General features: G+C 41.5%; 1 protein-coding gene across 6 annotated transcripts in view; it reads left to right on the forward strand.

Annotated features, from left to right (window-relative positions):
• The window catches only part of KCNE2 (potassium voltage-gated channel subfamily E regulatory subunit 2), a 140,296-nt gene that overhangs the window by 4,209 nt on the left and 114,689 nt on the right, over window positions 1-21,398 (forward strand). For all 6 annotated transcript variants that reach the window (XM_048959944.1, XM_048959962.1, XM_048959927.1 and 3 more), the window contains exon 2: window positions 7,910-8,044. The gene's annotated coding sequence lies outside the window, so the exon portion shown is untranslated. The remainder of the gene's footprint in view (window positions 1-7,909; window positions 8,045-21,398) is intronic.

Raw genomic sequence — 21,398 nt, forward strand, 5'->3', positions numbered from 1 at the left:
AGATCTCACTGTGAGTTCATCTGTTTTGACATCTATCAGTGCTTTCTGCAGAGTTCTTTCAAAAAAATAAAAAATAAAGGAAGAAACTTGGCACAGAGAAGACTCTCAGGGTGGGCCAATTAACTTTAATGAGTTTTCTCTTCTTTGCAATGTATGTCCATGATATGAAAATATCTTGTAGGGTTCATTTGAGAGCTTACAGGAGGCTTTGGAAAGCCTGCTGGTTTCTCCAGGCTTGTATTTTTGTAGACACACTTAGGAAAAAGATGAAAACTATTTCTGACATCTAGTGAACAGATACCATTTGTTTCTGACATCTTTCAAAGTTCTGTCCATTACCTGGAGGTCAGAATGAATTTCAGTGGAAATATCTGAATCCTGGTTTTTTTTTCCCTCGTCTAGTTCTTTGTAGGTTTTCTACATTGCTTTTTTAACAAAAATATGTTCATTTTTATCTTTTAATTTGTGCTTCATTGTCAGGAAACAAACTGTTTCAAACAGGATATATCAATCCTCTTACTGTTGTAGGAAACTGCAATTTAAAGTACTCGCATTTACTTGATTCTCAAGCTGTTCCAGGTGTCTTTCTATAATTAGATTAATATACACATTTTCTTCTACACTTCCCTCATCTCTTCTTCAATGCGTTACTAAATCTATTTGTTCTCTTTTGACTTCTTCTAATTGAGCTCTTGTATCATCATCCATGGCCAGTGAACTGTTTGAGGAACTTTCTTTCTATAGATTGCTGAAATGTACTCTGTAGAAATAATGGAGGATGAGGTGAGGTGCACATGAAGTCTTCAAGCACTTCTTTAGAACCGTTCTCTACTGGCCCTACAGCATCATAGAAGCTCAAGGGCCAGAAAGTGCCTGAGATCATTTAGTTTAATTTACTGGTTATCACAGGATCTAGTTATTGCCATACTCCAAACAATTTTGAGTTGGCCCAACAAGTTCGGCTTGGCATAGATCCTCTCTCTGAAGGGCAGCCAGATTTGAAATGAAGATTTCAAGCTAAAGCTAATCTTGTCCCTCCCCTGGAGAGCCTCTTCCATTGACTAATCACTCTCACTGTAAAATATGAGAGTTGTTCCTGCTTAGGTTTCTAGAACTTGCCATCTGTTTGAAAGAGGCAGATTCTCACTTTTGGGTTTGAGGAATCAATAGATTTAGTTTATAAAATGCTTCTTTTCCTTGTCCCATTGTCCTTAAACAAACAAACAAATAAACAAAAAAAGCAAAAAGGAGATGAGGTGTTGTTAATGTATTGACTTTTAGGTACAGGGCTTTTCCAGACCTGCCCACTGTCTCTAACACCTTTCCTACCATCTCTGCTGTTGTTTTTGTAGACAAGCTTCACATCATCATCTGGTAAGAGAGGGGAAGAAGCATGAAATGGAATGCTTAAGTCCATACATTCCAAGAGTCTTTTCCTGGAGTTTCAGTAGGAGCAAAATATCTCATTTAAGAAGAGGAAAAAGAAGAGAATATTTGGAAGTAAAAGAAAAGACATTTCTCAGTGAAAAAAAAAAAAAGGAAAGACATGACAGAAAATAATGAAATACTTTGACAAAACACTTAACTAGAACTACCAAGTGGTGTAATCATGGAAGAGAAAATTCAGGAGAGTCTGAGGAGATTATAGAAAACAATCATCCAAATTATGATCTTCATCACTCTTCAATTTGACTAAGGTGACCATATATTGTTTGGGATCAAAAAGCATAAACACAAGTCATGTCCAGTTACTTCAGACCTTATCTTCGCTTGTACTGGAGCCTGAACTCCCTGTTCACACTCCCTGTGTGTTGACTTTCTCTGGCCCTTATCTGGAGTGCAGCAGTTTCCTCTTGAGGCAGAAAGGAGAGATGCAGGGGGGGAGTAGCTTACACTCAACTCTGCTTCCACAGTCACTTCTCAAAGTTCAGGTCTGGATTGCAGGCCTGCTGTGTTTACAGCATGAATAAAGTTGAGGTGACCAGAGATAAACAGTTCTGCAGCTGAGAGGCTTGGCTGCCTAAGGTGACCCCTGTGTGGTTCACAACTTTCAGTTTACTGACAGCTTTGTCATCCTCAGGGGTTGAGGATAGGCTGCTGTATTTGGGCTGGTGTGGCCAAGAAAACCCCATCCTCTGCAGATGGAGATGTTGCAGGTTGGACTGGAGAAGGTAAGAGCCACCCAAAATGGGGTCTTGTTTTTACTGCCAGGCTCAGGCTCTGACCTCAGCCCGCTGCAGAGTTTATCTGGAACAGGCTCTCGACATCCAATCTCCTGCACAGCAGGGGGCTTCTGCTGATGATGAAGCTATTTTCTCTCCTCTGCACTTCATTAGGAGAATTTATTTTGTTTATGCAAATAGGCTTCCTACCATCTCAGGCTCTCTGCAAAAAGAAGAAAGAAAATGAGCACCCAGCCAACTCTGACTGATTCCTGACGGCACCTTACGCCATTTGTGTAAGAGTAAAAGGGAGCAACAACCACATCTAAAAACTTCATGTTCTCTCTACTGCAGGGCTGAGTGGCTGGCAGCAGGAGGGGGGCCCTGGGCATGCGGCTGTTTTGGAGTGCACAGAGAGGCAGTGGAAGGTGGCCATGATGTGAGCGAGACCTGGCTGTGACAGGGACAGGTGCGGCTTGGTGGTCCCTGGGGATGTAATGGCTGCTGTGTGCCACTCACTGCCTGTGCTGCAAATGGTGAACGTTGAGATCTTGCACAGAAACCTGGGCCTTTTTATTTGAAACCTGATTCAAAGAATCACAGAATCACAGAATGGTTTGGGTTGGATGGGAGCTTAAAGCCCACACCGCCCCAACCCCTGCCGTGGGCAGGGCTGCCCCCCACCAGCTCAGCTGCCCAGGGCCCCATCCAACCTGGCCTTGAGTGCCTCCAGGGATGGGGCACCACAGCTTCTCTGGGCAGCTGTGCCAGTGCCTCACTGCTCTCTGAATGAAAATATCCCCCCTGATGTCTAACCTAAATCTCCCCCTCTTTCACTGCAAAGCCATTCCCCCTCATCCTATCATTTTGTGCATTTTAATGTGCAGGTGCAAATTACTCAGGCATTATTCCAATATATTCCAGGTCACTTGAAAGTTACTAGTGAGAATGTAGAGATAAGGTGTGACTGTTAGCAGCAACACAGAAGTGTTTTGTTTTGTTTTTTAAAAAGAAATTTGATTTAAGATGACTTTTTTTAACTTCTTCCTTCTCTTTGAGAAAGACATTTTTTGAGCCAGTATTTTTTGCTTTTCTCATAGAAATGATCCTACCCAATTTGAGAGAAAAATTCTTTTATCAGTAAGATGGAGCCAGATCTGGGTTCACAGACTTCAGCATAATGAAATGGATTGCTACTTTCTTCCTCCCATTCCACATTTTTTTTTGTAAAACAACATAGTTCTGTATTATTTTAATGCTATTTTTTTATTCCAAAGTGTTTTCTTTCTGTTTCGTTTTCTATTTGCCATTGTCTTAAACTATTTCTAGATATTGTATGTGCTGTTAGCATTGATGTAGCACATACACTATGACACGCAGTTCAAACATTCTATCACTTAAATTTTATTTTTTTTAATTTTATTTTAAATGCAATGCAGGGTAGCTTCTCCTCAGTGCTGACTGAAATATTTTATCTTCTTTTATTTCTGTGTCAAAGCATCAAACTATCCTGTGAAAGAAAAAAAAGATGTTTTGATCAGTACTAGGCAGCAACTTAGTGGTTTTAAAAATAACACTTTTTGGTAGAATAGAAGGATATTGAAGTTGCGATATGTCATATTGTGACATGCCAGTATTAGTCAGTGCATAATTCTATTGATTAGTCATAGAGTATCAGGAAAACAAGAAGTGAGAAAACTTCCATTAAATAGAATCTGTTTCAAAACGAAAATCCCCAGTTCTAAAACTGGAAACATCATCTCACCCTTTCTTTGTCCTCTAGGTTGTCCGTTTATTGAAATATTATTGAAATATTTGGTTTCATATTTGGATTAAAATTGAATTTCAAAATCTCTCTCTTCAGTGTGAAGAGAAGTTGTGAGTTTCAATCAGCTCTGAAATGAATGTATTGTTGGAAATACAGTCATAATACAATGTCAAGCGAATTCCTTTTTCTTGTTTGCTTTTTATGATTTTATACTGCTACACAAACATTGCATAATATTTAACACATGGAGAATTTGACTTATTTGAGATTTACTTGGAGAGATTTTATGAGCACAATTTCATTTACAATAGAATTCAAAAACTACTATGAAGTTCTATTCAGCATCTGAGGTACAAAGCCACTTTCAAGCATATGTCTCAGTTTCTTTAGACAGGGAGAGAACTCAAACATGAGCCTACATATAAGAGGCCGATAATGCTGAAAAGACAACCACAATCCTCTGCCCTTTCCTTTCTGTTGAGATACTCGTGGTGTTGTTGCCAGCATAGTTGCACACTGTGCCAAGCTGATCAGTCTGAAAAACAACCTGACAAGAAGGAAGGTCCGTTTGGACATAAGTCAGTTCCCTGATCTGGATTGCCGTTTGGCTGCATGTATTCTTGGTGCATGAAGGCACCATGCAGAGAGAGCAGGAGTGTGCTGATGTGCGGTGGGTAAAGGCAAGAGCCAAGCCCCAGTCAGTGGCAGCATGGACTTGTGCTGGATTCAAGTAACCATGTAAGCACAGCCTAAGCCTTCAAGCTTTGTTTACTTGTGTGCGTAAGACTGTTTGGGCATACTGGTTCCTGGCTAAAAGAACAAGTACATACAACGCTGTGTGAGAGCGATGGTTACAGATAAACATATAAACATAACACCCATTTCCTCCACTCCCAAACAAACAATTCCAATGTACGTATCCTTTTGTGGCCAAAAAATGAGAGCACAGAGAATGTAAGATTTGGGGTATCGTGTGATAGGATAGCCAATGTCTATCTACCTTTAACTCTTTCTCCATCCTTTTCCGTGGCACTGCCTGGTGAATTAAAACTGTCCCCTGCCTGTGCAATACCTCATGCAGCATAAATGAATGGAGAATGCTGACATACCCAGCTGCTCTGTATATATGGGAAATGAGCTGCTGTTCTGATCAGGTAAGACCTTACAGCTGCCGCAATAACCAGAAAGATGGTTTAGTTTCCCCACTGTGTGCTGGGACCACTACCTGTCAGCTGCCTGCAGATTGGTGAGGGGAAGAGAAAGTGTCATCTCAACGGTTGTTAATTTTGGCCATATTTTGGAATTTCTAGTGACTACCAACATTTTACCCTTGGGTTCTTTACAGCTGGGACAAGTCACAAATGTCTTGCAGAATGTCTAATTCTAATAAAGATTACAATGTGAACACGCTCTCAGTTTACTCTTCTGGATCCTCTTGGCTTAGCATTTACCAGAGTAGGCCTGGAAATATTGCTTCATAAGACCAGAACTCAAAACATTTTGTCCACCGTCACATTAGAATACATTAAAGGCACTTAGAGTTATTGGTGTTAGATAACTGAATAGTCACACTGGAAATGGATTGCAGTTTTGGATTGCAGTTTTGGGTACAGTCAATCCATCCTGTTCCTGGTACTTCACCCCTCCCCACTCCTCCAGCCTTGTCCCCAGTTATTTCTCACAGCTTCACTAGGAAGTTATTTTGTCTCTGATTTGATGCCATAATTGTCTGTGTGAATATTGCTTAACCTGTTCCAATCAAAATGAGTTTGCTGTGGCAGCAAAACTCTACTGCATAAACTGTTTAAATTAACGCAGCTTGTTTTGACTGAGCTTGGCAGATGGAAGAAGACAACAGGAGGGCAGTGACCACAGTGGCTTCTATGATGCTGACTTTGAAATGAGGTGATCAGAGCTTTTTCCCAGCTGTGCTCCTACCTCTGCTGAAGTAGGAAGCTGGAATTATAATCTCTTTATATTGTTCTGCAGAGCATTTCTTCTACAGTCTGAGCATCTTAGTGTTTTGACTGCACTCAAGCCCTGAGTCAGGATAGTGTGGATGTGGTATGCATAACCTTTTTCTGAGCTGATGCAGTTCTGGCAGTGTTCTGCAGTGAAGAAAGGCAGTTATCCCTGCATTGTGCATTATTTATGAGTATTAACTTTTCTTGGCATCATACAGCTATTGTCCATCCTTTTGGAAAATCTTATTGCCTGACTAAGCTAGATGAGTATACGCTATTTGGAAATTTTGTTGCCTCCTTGCATAATTCCCTTTCCAGGTCACTAATGCTTATATTTAAAGACAGCACCCCTAGTGTGGCACTGGAAAAGCCTCACTGCCAACTTTGACCATGAGGAAAATTGACTATTGACTTTCATGTTATTGGTTTTTGACTTTTAGATAATTTTTGCTGCATGGGGGAACCTGGTCTTACAGCCTAGAATATTTTCTGACTGCAGATCATGGACACCTGAGTAAAAGTCATTGTTTTACAATGGAGTGGAGACCCTTGGCAGGTCAGCTAAAGTACTACCTCATAGAGCAACAGTGACTCAACCGCGTCTGCCTCACACTGGTGGTGACTTCAGCAGGACCTCCGTTGGCACTCTTTTGAGTATTAGAAAACCTTGTCAGGGAATTCTGCAGTGTCTTTGCCTGGAAAGAGACAACAGATGATTTTTGTGGGACAGAAATAAATTTTGTTAGAAATGGTCAAGTCTGAGTGAGCTTCCTGTGGACATCTTGTTCTCTTTTTGCGTTATTTTAAGCTACTGTAAGACTTTGTGGTCTTTAACTCAGCTAAAAAGGTACAGTTCTGTGCTGTCTTCCCAGCTGTTGAATGAATATTTTCAATGAGGTTCCTAAATTTCCTCCTGACTTCCTCCAGAAGGTAAACATAGAAAGTGGGTCCTTTTTAAACCCATTCTCGTGCCCTAGCACAAGTCACTGTTATCGACACATTCATCGCCTTGTCAACTGGAGCTAGAGTTGAAAAATGCAGATTTTGCATAGGTGTCTTTTTATCTCCTCAACATCTCTAGTGCTAAAGATTTCTGCAAAGGAATATCTTAGCTTTTCAGAAATGTAGCATCTATCTGGATTGTTTCCCTAAAGACTCACCAATATAGCAAGTGCCAAGGTTACTTCACATGTTTCTTGATTCAGATTTCATTCCAGAACCTCATTTCAAGATTCAGAGACACTAAGGTAATAATATATATGTTAACGCAAAGTGATGTCCAGAGAGAGTGGGCCTGTGAAACAGAACAGTTGATGCTGATGAAAAAGCAAAACCCTCACACACCACAAAACTCAAGAGGATTTTATTTTAGATTTGGTGTGGCCTGTTCCCATTGAGTGACCACTACCTAGTGATTGGAGCACACTCAGTGCACTGCATTTTCTGCTTTAATTTCATTCAAGAAGAACCTAGTTTGTCTGCTCTGAGATATGAATAAAACATATTGAGTAAAGACAGTAAGATTTGCTTAAAAAGTATGCTCCCGATCTGAAGTACTAATGTAGACAAAGCCTGGAAGTACCTCTAGTTGATTTGTTTTAATACTCGGGCTATCTATTTTTCAAATTCAGTTTTGGCTGTCCTTTCATTTTTTTGCTCATAGTCATTTATCATTGCCTTCATTATGAGTGTTTCCAAATACAAAACTGCATGTTGGTCAGGCCTGAAAAGCCTCTTGAATCTTCCCATTTAGCCGTGTATTGTTTCCTTGGAACCTTTTATTAATGAACTACTATTGGTGATGTTTCTGTGTTGACTCCAGGTGGCTTGTTACTTTTCCCTTTCTAATTTCAATGACTTGTAAGTCTGAACACAGTACCTCTCCAGTTCCACCCCCACCCTCTTGTACTTCATGTAGCAATTATAGATTTATGAATGCATTTGTCATTGTTGGTTATCTAGGACTTACAACATGCTTGTTTCACAAGTGTCATTTCAACTGTATTGTTCCTTAGGTCCTTGTTCTCATTTGCTTGGAAGCAAGACAGAACAAGCAATTACTGTCAGCTGCTTTCGGACTGGCTTTCTGAACTATTCCAGGAGATGGAGTAGAGCTGACGCACTTACCTTGATGAAGAACCTCACTGAAGGTTTGCATTTTATATGTGGTATCACAGCACTGTGAAGGATGCATATGGGGAAGGCAGTTTAGTAGTCAGGTGACAGGAAAAGTCATCTGAAAGTCAAATAGCCAGAAGTGGATTGAGAACTTCTTAACTGAGTGCCATTTATTCTAATGATAAGGTCATAAAAGAGATTTGGAACTAGACCTTACTGGCTCTCTGTCACCACAGTGCTTTTAAAGTTCACTTTAAATATTGCACATATTCATTTTGTGGGTATGTTTGTATATTCCAGCCTGGCAGTTGCACGCACATTTAGATGGCTGATTATATGTGAACAATTCACTGAGTTATTGTCTCATTTGTGCTCAGCGACTAGGAAACTGCAGGCAGGTATTATTAAATGAACTGGATTCTTTACTGTAAAATCATTATAATCCTGTTATCTTTTGTACTCTGTAAAATCAAGAAGCACATCAGCTGTCTAAAAGAAGCCTAAATTTGTAGTCCCATATTCAGCCATGTTTAATATCAAATAAAACTGGCTAACTATGAACCTGCCCAGTAGAGCAGCTTAGCTAAAGTCTTTCTGGTGTACATGAGAACATTTTCTGAGCATGTGTGACTTGATTCTCATGGATGCTGCGCACCACTCAGAAAGAGACCCTTCCTCAGATCCCTTCCCCACTCTGCGTGCTGTCATTCATGCCAGGGTGAATGCTTTCTGCAGCTTAGTGGTGGAGCTGAACCTTGCTGCTGTAAGATTATTTGCGTATCAAGCACAGGGGGCTGCAGGGTGAGGTGGGTAATTTGGGCTCCCTCTGTTCTTTCTCTGCCCTCTGTAGGTACCAGTGTGTCTTTTGATCTAATTCCTGGTAGTGCTGTCCCAGCTTTGTTGAACATGCTCAGCTGCTACTTATGGCTCAGCAGGCAGAGAGATGTAGAGCAGATAAGGCGTGCCTTGTTTACTCCTTAACCAAATGGCTGTACCAAAAGGAAGTGGTGCTGCTTCAGGTTCTGCAAGCTGCTCCTCAGACTGTGGGCTTCACAGGGTCGTCCATCTTGGCTGAACGTTACAAGGGCTTCAATGGGAAACCTATGATGGCCTCAGATTTCCTTTACAACTGAGCCTTTACTAAGGCAAAATTGAATGTCTGTTAATTGCTTCTTTATGGCCTGATAAATAGCTCTTGTGGCAAATGGATTATGGTTTGCTAATGCTGGATTATTTCTTTTTCTTTTTTTCTTTTTTTCTTTTTTTATTTATTGTGTGAAATTTCAGGCCTTATATCCCCTCTGTTAGCTGGAGGGTTTTCTAAATGAATGAGGTATCACTCGAGGGTGAAACCTAAACTACTTCTCCCCTCCCTTACCCCCAAGGAGGGGGGACTAGTTGGATTAAGCTAATCCTCTTGACTTGAAACCTCATTGACTTGGATATTAAAGGACATTCCAGATGGGACCACACTAGGAGCTCCGTGCTCTGTTTTGAGCATTGCAGAATGGGCCTCTTCTCACTTCAATTTTTTCTTGTAATGTGGGCTGTACAGCGCTGTAGGGCAATGTTTGACCTAAAAATGAAGGAATTATTTTCATATGTCCCCAAGAGTGGCACTTTCAGCCATTGGTGAACTAGTGTCATCTTAAAACAATTGATTAGAAGAAGTGGTGGCATCTTTCCCAGAAACTGTACTCCCTGGCATGAAACCATAGGAAGTTTCCTTGATGTAATAGGCTGCATGTGGGAACTGTGAGGGTACAGTGGGTAAGTTGAGTTTGGATGGCTTTCAACTATCTGAACCTAGGAAATTAGCTGGGAACTGCCCGCATCTGAGTCGATCAGTGCAGACAGTGAGTAGAAATGAATGGAGTTGGACTACAAACAGGCTGTTTTATTATTACCATGGCTATTATTTTTAATTTTAATTATTTATTTATAATGTTTCCCTGAGCTAACTGAGTCATATGCTCTGGACATCCCTCCGACCAGATGACTTACTTGTCAGGTGTGGGCTAATAGAAAGAGCTGAGAGGGTTTTAGGTCTTTGGTTTGTCTGCATGGCCTAGGGCAGCCTTAAGGCTATAAATTGAGGTGTGCAGGGCAGGAATGTCTCCAGAAACTGCATCTACTGAACACCAGTAGTTTTGTGGTTGAAACCAGCGTGGTTCTGCTGCCTTGAGATGGGTACTTCCTTCAACATAGAAGCAGACATTCCCTTGCTTCACAAAGTGTCATCCACATTTATGGTGTCAAGCAAATAATGTAGAACAGCCCCTTGAGGTGTTTTCATGGCACTTGTGAGTAATGGGAGAGCTGCAGGCAGACAACACAATTGTTCTCTCTGCACCCACCACAAGTTGGTGCAAACTGATGCCAGTGTATCTGGGCCACAGCGAAGCAGGGGTGATGTTTTTGGCTGGGACAACATGGTATGTGTAATCCTAAAATAAGATTTACTCTGCTAAACATTTAGATTCCCTTATTGGGACTGTTGAGAAAACAGAAGCTTAATCTCCAGGGAAGCACAACATTTCCACAAGGCTGAGCCACCTTCCTCTTCTCCCTCCTTCCCTCTTTGCTCCCTCCTCCCTCGTCTGCCTCACAGCATGCAGCAGAGTGAGTTCAAAAGCACACACTGCGCAGAGAAAGTGAAACTGTCAGTGCTTCAAAACGGGTAGCCCAGTGTAGTAAAACGTGGTAAAGTCTAGCTGCAGGCAGCAAGGCAGGGAATTAGCCTCGTGCTGCTAAGAAATAGATGTGTTTTCCAACAGAAAGAAAATTGTAAATCTCTGTGACATGACAAGAATCCTCTCTGGGATGGAAATACATTTATTAGGGCTGCACAGCATCTTGTCTCTTCGGCCTCTGCCTGTGTTCACATCGCAGTGATTGGACCAGGTTGTAAGAAGCATAGGTGGAGGGGAAGTGCTGTTTGGTTCTCAGGGGGTGCAGCTGCCTTTCTGGGGGCACAGCTCGCCTCTGAGCTCTCTGTTTGCTTCGATTCCTCATGGTGGGGCAGCTGGGCAGGGAGAGTTTGGGGAGCTGTGTTTGGGGATCTGTGTCTGGGGAGTGAGGCTGACTCTAATATACTGCTTGGATGCAGTGCTTAGTTGGCACATCTCTGATGGTCTATACAGAGCGTGTTGTGTTAATCGTCTTGCAGGTGCTGAGGTGAATGCGTGCAAATGCAACACTTTTTGTCTTCTCTTGCTCCTCCTTTTGCTGGGCCAAAGCAGTGAGCTGGCCGCCTTTCCTAGATGAGCTGGGCTCAACCCTGCCCATCTGGTCAGAGAAACGTTATGAACAGCAATGTTGAACTGGATAATGCTTCCTAGTCCAGATTGACTCATAGGGTTTGGGGTTGCACTGTCTTCAGAAGTTTTCTTTTCAAGTTATTTTCATGCCATTACAGCCCAAGAAAGCACCAAGCTTACAAGATGGATGATTCCATAAGATATAACGTTGACTTGAACTCTCATCTGACTGCTTATGGGATTTGCAATCCCTGAACTCCATAAATACTTCACTCTGATTCACTTTTGACCTAAACCTTATCTAGAGGCCTGAATCCTCCCCAAGGCGAGCTCTCTGCCAAACTCAGGCAATGGAAACTTTAGGTTACTTGGAGACATGAATATGGACTCACCACAGCTGCAGACCAGCACTTTATTCCTGAATCTGCCTCTTTTCGTTGAAGGCTACAAACAAGACTGAAAAAATAAGGCTGTCCTTGGAAAGGATGTGTGTTTCCATTTGTCCTTATCTTCACTAGCATAGCTGCCTAATGTCCAGAGAATGATCCTGTTCTTTTCAAAAAGATGTTTGTGCTGTTTTTCACAATGGCTTTCTGTTGCAGAAAATTCCCCAGACTGGCTCTGGAGCTCTTTGAGAATCACTTCCTTTTGCTAGTTCCAAATCTATGGAACCATAATCTCATCAAGTGTGTGCTTGTTGCTCTTGTATGGTATTATGGTGCTCGATAACGTGGGTATTAATGTGGGTATTACTGTCTTCTGATCAGCAACAAAGCACAAATCTGTTGAGTAGCAAATTATTTTCTCCATTTGAATGGAGTTTTTCAATCTTTCTGTAATCCTTGTTTTAAATCTCATCAACCGAACAATGTTGGGTTTTTCTGTGTGTGTGTGTGTTTTTTGTTGTTGCTTTGTTTTTTGTTTTTAATTATAATTTATATCTAAAAAATTTGAAATCTAGAAAATGACAGTTTTCTCCAGGAAAAGTGGAAAGTTACAAAAATGCCATCAATTTGCAATAGTGAAGTGGGTCCATGTCATCTTACATACCTGTACATACTCATGCATCATTTTTCAAAAGTATCAGATTGGAAGTCCTTAATTAAATTGCTTTTGATTAAACTTGCAGCTAAATCTGTTTCTGACCAAACTGCATGGGCTAAAGGCAAGCTGTCTGGAAGCTGTCTGCTTTGCACTTCAAAAAGGCCATAAAGAGCAAATCTCAATTTTTGAAGCAATTGGATGTGAAATTAAACTGTAGATTCAGCTCATTGTAATGTCAATTTAATGGGGAATAGGTCAAACAAAGAAAGAGTTTCTGAACCCGAAGCTTAAGCTAGGTTTCTCTTCACTCAGAGAGCTTGTTCTTCCCCTTTTGTACACTAGACTTGTTGGCTTAGATGTGTCACATAAAATAACTGTGAAAAAGCTATCCTGACATCTAGATCAGTTATGCACACAGCTTCTCTGCTGACTGAGAACAAGTCCTGGGTAATTTCAACCATAGTGTAAATTTCATGTTAGCAATGAGCAGAAGTTGGCAAAACTGTCATAGTGAGCATGATCCACTGATTTTTCTTGCCTTGTTTTATGCCCTTCCACTGGTTGTTTCTGTTTTAACTCAATCCTTTCATCTTTACAATACAATAGTTATAACCAGTTTGGGGTTAAAGCATAAACTCCATCACATCTGTGGTCTCAGGCCCTGAAACCATGACGATGAGCAGCCTCAAGACCTGAATCTAGGATTTATCATAACAGTGCTCTCTTTAGCCTGGTGTATTGCCTCCAGCAGCTCAACATCCATTTAAAATGCATGTATGGATAGACTATACATCAAACCTGCTATGTGCAATGATAGCGGGAATGCCTAAGTCTCAGATAGTTTCTTTCACCATAATTCTCAAAATGCTTCACAAGTGATGTCAAAATTAATGGCCCTATTCCACAAAAGAGAAAAGGGATACGTGGGGAAGTAGATAGCTTATCTGCCTTTGCCATGCAGCATGATGGTATGGCTGGCAACAGAACCAGGCTCCAGTTCACTCAGAAGTTAAGCATGGCCAGATTCAGTGCTGCTGACATGCCTATGTTGTGCAAATATACAGTGCCATAAAACAGCATCATGTAGAGTTTTTGAACATAGTCTGTAAGGTAGGATTATTCCTCCAGAGGTGAATCATGCTGTAGGGAAGAAGACTGCTGCATGGAGACTCATAGAAAGGGTTGGGTTGAAAGAGACCTCAAAGCCCACTCAGCACCCCTACCCCTGCTGTCCCCACCAGCTCAGGCTGCCCAGGGCCCCATCCAACCTGGCCTCGAGTGCCTCCAGGGATGGGGCACCACAGTTTCTCTGGGCAGTTGTGCCAGTGCCTCACCACCCTCTGAGGAAAGCATTTCTTCCTAAGATCTAACCTAGATTTCCCCTCTTTTAGTTTAAAACCATTCCCCCTTGTCTCATTGCTATCAGACCATTTAAAAAGTCAGTCCTTCTCCTGTTAATAAGCTCCCTTTAAGTACTGGAAAGCCACAATGAGGTCTCCCTGGAGTCTTCTCCATACTGAACAAGCACAGCTTCCTCAGTCTGTCTTTGTAAGAGGTGCCCCAGCCCTCTCATCATCTTCATGACCTTTCTGGATCAGTCCCAATAGCTCCTCATCTTTCTTGTTTCATCACTTGTTAGTGATGTGGGAATACCAGGTGGTGGTGGGCAGCTGCTGGTAAAGAAAAGCCTCACAGTGGCCTGCTCTAGTGCAAGCTGTTGCCCATGTTCCCTGCCACAGAGCTTCTGTGTGATCCTGGGACAATCATTCATGCAGCCACAGGTGGTCATGAATGGTGCGTTCCTTATTTCCTGAATTACTGGCGAGCCTCGGGGCTCATTTGAGACGCATGCAGAACTGCTGCCAATAGTATGCTACAGAAAGCACATCCTGCCTATTTCAAACTGGGCACCCATTCTGACCAGACACTTTCATTGCTTCAATTTCCTAACGAGGGAATAATATTGTCTGCCCTGCCCTCCGGGAAGTGTTGTGAAAATAAATGAATTGATGTTGTGCAAGCACAGAGAGGCAGTTTTTCAAAGGTGTTTATTCAAATACAGACAAATATTTAGGGCAGTATACCAAACACTCCCAGCGATGCTGGTCCTAATTATTTAAAACTCTATTTAAACATCTGTCTGCATTCTTGAGCTCCTGAAAAAGCGATGGAGTCTTTAGGCCTTGAAAATGCTAACACTGTGAGTGCCACAGAAAAGGAAATGAGTAAGGAAGTGAATGAGGATATGTTTAAGGATATAAGCTGAAGGAAATTACAGTGAGAGATAACGACTTTTCATAGGCAAATTGAATTGAGTGTAGTGGATAATGTTTGCCAGTGCAGTTTCACAAAAACAAACTATTGAACAGGTATATATATAGATATAATTATATATGCACTATGAGAGTGCAGCTCATTCCATGTGTAGACTGAGAGGCATGGGACAGAAGTAAAAATGGCATGTGATCATTAGAAGTTGTATTAGAGCCCAGAGACGTAAGAAGGGTGAATGATGGTTCTGCAACAACGAGTTGCAGGTTTTAAACGTAGTCATTTCATCTACAAATACTGTGGTTGCTTAGGAAAAAAAAGAAAATGATCTTGTTTCCAGACCTCTGAATGCTAAGGCCAGGTATTTTTGCACCATGTGCGCCTAGACTAACAAAAAGTAGAAGCCAGTTGCTATTCCCCATATGGGCCTTCAGCAATGTGCTTCACAGCTGCATGGGAAAGGCAGGTTGTGAGCACCTTCGTTTATGTTCAGTGCTCAGCTACCTGGCTGTCCTTTCATAGAATCTTTCACAGAATCACAGAATGGATTGGGTTGAAAGGGAGCTCAAAGCCCACCACCCCAACCCCTGCCATAGGCAGGGCTGCCCCCCACCAGCTCAGGCTGCCCAGGCCCCATCCAACCTGGCCTTAAGCGCCTCCAGGGATGGGGCACCACAGATTCTCTCAGCCCATTCAGCTGTTTCTCTGTGTCCTTCAGTGGCTCCAGCTCCAAACCTTACCAGGTCCAGCTCCTCTCCCTCTCATCCTTGTGGCTGCATCACATAATCTTTGCCCTGGAGTCCCAGCTCTCCATTCCCACTTTGTCTCCAGCACCTAATCCAAAGAGATCTTTTCTTGATGTGCTTCAGTCCTTCCACAGAATCATGGATTGCCAGAAACATCAGCTAGCCAAGTGGAGGAAGCCTCTCCTAGGAGTGTGTGAACTGTAGTTTCTCTTAAGATTGATGATTAGTCCAAATTCACTTGGACTTTTATGGCAGAAGGTACAGCCATAACACAAAAAAAGCTATATTTTAGTCTTCTGCTAAATTTTAACCTTCTCTCCAATGATACAAGAGTAATAAATCTCTTCAGTGGGCAGTTTATTATTTTTATTATTATTATTTATCTATCTATCTATCTATCTATCTATCTATCTATCTATCTATCTATCTATTTATTTAGCTTTAGGCAATGAGCTAACTTACCATCTCCAAATCTCGTCCTGGGAAAGAACACAATGATTTTGCCTAAGCATTTTAAAATAGACAACAGACAGAATCTCACCTTTGCTTAGTGTTTGTCGTAGACAGTTCATCCCGAATTTTTAAAGTTGGTCTAAGTGTTGTGTGCACAAAAACAAGGTGTTCCCTTGGCTGCGTTTTGCTGAGTCACTAACTGGCAGTTCCTGCTAACCTCAGTTGGAAGCCGTTAATATTGTTTCATTTTCTAGCTTTCCCCTTTGCAAAACGAGTAACATTAGAATTGCATTTTAGAATTTGGCCTTCAAAAATTGTGGCACCGAATGGTACTGGCTGCCTACCAGGCGATGTGTGTGAGATTTTTTTATGTTTTTTTATCCTGTTTGGAATTTGGTAACTTTATAAGATCTCCCCACACCCTTTCTCTGCAGGAGTCACTTAATTTCTTTGTGAGCTTTGCTGCTAAACTGTGCATAATTTGGGGTTTTCATTGTTCTTACCCTGCTTTTGAAGTTGCTTTGTGATTTTTGAAAAGATGTTAATTTTCCTTTTGTTGTTTTCTGTTGGCCACTTAATCCTTTCCCATTCTAATTGTTATTCTTATTGGTCTCCTCAAACTTTTCTGTTGTTTGAAATGTCTGTCATCTAAAACTTGCCTTTGTTTTTCCAACAATGATTTTGGGAGCCTCCCTGCTGAGCTGCATTCCAAATGTGTGTGTGGCAGTGGATGGGGGGATTTTGGCCTTCCTTGCTCTTTGACGCCTCTCTTTCCTATATCTGGGCTATCAACAAATGCAAGCGACTCGAGAGAATGCTCCAGTTCTGCCTCCTTGGACGCTGATTTCCAGACAGCACAGAGTCACAAAAAGCCAAATGTTGCTTTCTGACATCCATTGCTATTGGATTAGACTCTACCTTGGTGTATTTATCAGATCTGTCCATTTCAACATTTGAGAGCAGATGAGTCTGACTGCAACTTAGCTCAGACAATCCTGTTAAAAAATGAATTTCTTTTTAAGCCTCTTGAGCCTCCCAGCTGCTGCTCAGCAGCTCTGCAAACATTTAAGAGCAAAGCACTTATCCTTGCTATGAAGTGGAAGCAAATCAAAATGATGAATAATTTATTTCAAAAGTAGTTTAATGATATGGAATACCTGAAGATGTCCCTGGAGGTATATCCCAATCAGAGAGGAAGTCTGAATGTTTATAATGGACTAAATATTTTCAGTTCATTTCTGCAGACCTTGGACCCTAATAACCATTCTCAAATCATAGAATCACAGAATGGCTTGGGTAGGGAGGGATCTCAAAGCCCACCCAGCTCCAACCCCCTGGCTGCCCCCTACTAGCTCAGGCTTCCCAGGGCTCCATCCAACCTGGCCTTGAGCGCCTCCAGGGATGGGGCAATGAGGATAAGATATAAGAATTGCAGTTGTGTTACCTTCTAAGAAACTTGGAATCTTTAGGATTTTAGGGAATCTTTATTTGGGTACACAGTTAAAACCAGCAATGTTAGCTACCTGCACCTAAAATAGAGATCCCTGATTCTACTTTCAGTGGTGGACACCTCCTGGAGGTATGAAAATGGTGAAAATGGAATGTGGACACTTCCATTTTTGGCAAATGTTATTTCTTTTTCATCTTTAGATGGATAGATGTAAATATCCAATATGGGATAGAGATTTAGGGCTATGACTTCTAGTGGGAGAGACAAGCTTCATTGCTGCCCTCTGTAGAGTACCAGGTTTCTATCTAGAGGTGTGTAGGATTTAAGTAACCACCTAGTTCTTGTATCTGCACTGTTGTCTGGCTTAAGCAGCTCCTTGCTTGTTGTATCCATTTCTGTGGATACCAAAGGATCTCTTCTCTGAAGCCCTCAGTGCTCACCAACCTCAGCAATACGATGTGAAAGTTTCCTTTGGGGATCTGATGCTAAATAGATGTGCTTTGTTCAGTTTTCATATCTTTTGAAGTAGTAGCTTAGGAACATGATTTACCGTGTTGTCCTGAAATATGACATTTAGGAGAGTTCACCCTTCCTGAATTGCTCGTGATAGGGTATGGTGGAACAGTGACAGTCCAGTCTTCTTGTTGATGATTAAGTTGTGTCCTGACAGAGACTGCTTTGGCCTGGAGATTTTGTGCCCAAAAAATCCACTTACAATTGTCACATGTTATCAGAGTGACATCAACATTGTAAGGAAATGGCTTTTGTGTACCTCAAAAGGTGTCTATCTTGATCAATGCTGCATTTTCCTTCGGTCTTTACTGTGTTAGTTAAAGTCCTGGAAGGCTTAGTCATTTTTTAGATGTATTACAGCACAAAGCTGTAGCATGAATGTAGCCATAAGTCACATTCTCTTTTGCTAAATAGTCACACACAGACTTCTCAAAGGCCTCTGTAGGTCTCTTAGAAGACTGAGACGCCTCTGCTCCACTTTCACTCTGTTACTGCAGAGTTTCACCTCCTGCTTTCCTTGTGGTCTCAAGCCAGTGCTGAGAACTGGCTTCCAGTTTGCTGAAGGGGCTAGTGTGTGGCTAATTGCTGGCCTAGGGCAACGCTTGCTAGGCTCAGCAAGCTTTGCAGGACAGAAAATACTGTCCTGATGCCTGATGGCATGCACAATTGAAATTTCAGTCCAAAATGTTTTATCTCCTGAGAAGGAAATCCTGGGATTGACTAGAAGATTCTGTAAGTATACATCTTTTGACCAAACCATCTTGGACAGGAAATATCCCAACCCTGAAGGAATTCTCCAAACATCAACTATTTCATTCAGGGTCATTCTAAATATGGCTTGTTTTAATTCTATTGCTATGTATTAAATGAGCAAGCTTCTCTCCCTCACTAAGGGCAACTAGCAATCTTGGGAGAAATCCAGGGTAATTATGTCAACAGTTGGGCTTGCTGGGATATGGGAGTTCCCATCTCCTCACCTTCCTGACCATTCCAATGGAACGGTGGCAAATCCGCATTGTCAGCTTAGTCATACCCCAGCACTTCCCACATTTGCACAAATAGCAGATAAATGGAAATCTACCCCATCCTATCTGCCAGACAGAGAGGTCATCTTGTTCTCTGTAAGTGTGCCAATTTTCTAACGAATCATCCAGTCCCAATTTGGGCAATGACCTGCTTTCAGTTCCAGGTAAGGAGCAACTCTCTTCCCTATGTGATAGATACACTGACATCTTTTTAACTTGACACTGTCTCTTAAGCTGGTGACAAATGGTGCTTTCGTGAAAACCAACTGGTAAGTGCTCAGCAAAGCTGGTTTGATTGGAGCTGATTTGCCCAGAACTTGTTGCTAGGAATCAGTAAACTGCTCTATATCAGTAGTCCATCTTTGTCAGATACAATCTTTACTTCAGTAAATTCATTAGCCTTACAGGACTGCAGTAACACAAAGACTCCCTTTTGACAATTAGGACCACAAGGGAGGGCTTGGGAAGATGATTACTCCCTCCTGGGAAGAGATGAAAGACTACAGTTGCAAAGAGGAGAGATTTTTCATTATAGATCTTAAGATTAAACCTGAGGGACTGCTTGTGCTGGAAGCCTGCCTTATGTTTTGTATCAATAAGTGAATTTCAAATGCTTGGCTCGTGGTCATGTTTTTAGGTAATGGTTTTCTAGTTTAGCTCACTCTGATTTCTTGGGAGCGGATTAGTACATAATTAAATATGTGGCACAGTGTAACGAAAAACATGATTCTATCAAAGCAAATTAATTGCCAGGTCTGGTTTTGAACTTAGAATCACTGCAAACAATGATCTGCTACATCTTCCCTAAGTACTTTTCCAATGCTCTTTTTACTTGATAGTCCTTGGCACTTACTGCAAGCAAACATAATAGTAATAATTTTCTAGGGAGGAGGTAGGGGTGGAGGGGGGGAGGGGAGAAGGAAAGGTGTGGGGGGAGACCAGCCTCTAATGTGTATTAAAGCTTCTGTGTCATCTGATGGGTACAGGTTTGTTATAAATTATATTTAGCCCCTAATAGGCAACTATGGGGATTGATAAAGGAGCCTTCTTAGACTTGAAAACCAGGTCATTTATCTTCTGTTTCATTTATAAACAGAGTTTTCAGAGACAAAGAAATCAGCAGGGCTGGTCTAATAATGCATCACAAAATATTTGCTTTCATTATAAGTATTCATGTGGAGATGGAAATTAAGCAGAAATCTCTTCCAGAGTATGAATTTTTTTAGTCTGTAGTTCTATGGGCAACTTCATCTTCATTCATTTGTCTTCATTCATCTTAGAATGCTTAACCTGGCATTTTTCAAGGCTGCTAAAAGGGAAGGAAATGCTGTCACTTGTCAGTACAGGGCAGGGAAAGGTATCTCCTAAAGACGTAGTTTTAAACAGGAGAAAAGCTGAAACTTCAAGCAATGACTATGATTGGTTTTTATGCTAGGAGGCTGATTTGAAGGTAGGTGAGTCTCCATGCCTACAAACTGTTGCTGTGTCCTCAGCCACAGTCTATTCTGATTGGTACATCTTACACAAAGGCTGAAGAATACAGAGCACAGAAGAGAAAAGAGGATCTGTCTCCTCACTTCCTGTGATTGCTGGGATTATGTGTGTATTTACATACAATTTTTAAGAGTGAGATGTTTGTAACATATTAGTGCACTTCCTTGGATTTGGTTTAGTGCCTTTTTTTTGGGGGGGGGGGGGGAAAGGGGGAGGGGGCCTGTTTCAGTTATTTTAATCAGGAGGAAATGCTTGACTACAACAATGTGAGCCCTGTAACACACCTGTTTAATCCCCTATACCTTGTGCATCAGTGCCGTGAACAAGAAGGGGCAGAGAGCTATCCTCCTTGGTTGTTGCTGCTATTTGACAGTTCTTGGCATGCCTAGCTTTCCCAGAGGAGCAGCAGTCCAACTATTTACACTGTGGTTGAGTCTACAGTAGCATATTTGGGGAAATCTCCCATCGTTAGACTTTTGGCAAAGACAAGTAACAGTGGGAGAACTATCACTGGCAGGGTGTTGGAGCTTTTAACCATCTAACTGACTAATCCTCTGGCTATTCTTTATGCCTCTGTAAGTGAAATCTAGGGCAAGCAATGCAATCCAGTCCTGAATGTGGCTTTACTTTTCTCAATTTGTTTGCCAGGTCCACTTCACAGGTTCAAAGTACATAAATCTTACTGAATTCTGAAGGTTTTCTGTTGCTTCATTCAAAAAGAGATTTTTCTCCTGAATTTTGTGAGAGCAGAATCAGACTTTAATATTGAAATATTAGCTATTTAGAAGGACAGAATCAAATTCTATTGATTATTTGCCCTTTGGTATATCCTTCATATATGCTAAAAGTGCAGACATTGTTTAACCCAGTTTACAAAGCTGTGATGTGTCCTCCAGCATGGAAAGGAGCAGTATTGCAGCGGTAACTTTTTTCAGTTTGTGGATGGAGTGTGTTTTTCTGCTCTCTAAATGCTGAGGAAGTGTGGAGCTGAAAGCATGGCAATTTACGAAAGAGATTCAGACATCAAACCAATCTTAGTAAAGATGTTAAATCACAGCTTTTCCATTCATTTGTCTGATGTTTTTGGCTTGATGATATTTTCTTAATAGTTTATAAGTTTAGAAACCAAC

The sequence above is a fragment of the Lagopus muta genome, chromosome 1, assembly GCF_023343835.1.
Source record: "Lagopus muta isolate bLagMut1 chromosome 1, bLagMut1 primary, whole genome shotgun sequence".
NCBI classification, from domain to species: Eukaryota; Metazoa; Chordata; class Aves; order Galliformes; family Phasianidae; genus Lagopus; species Lagopus muta.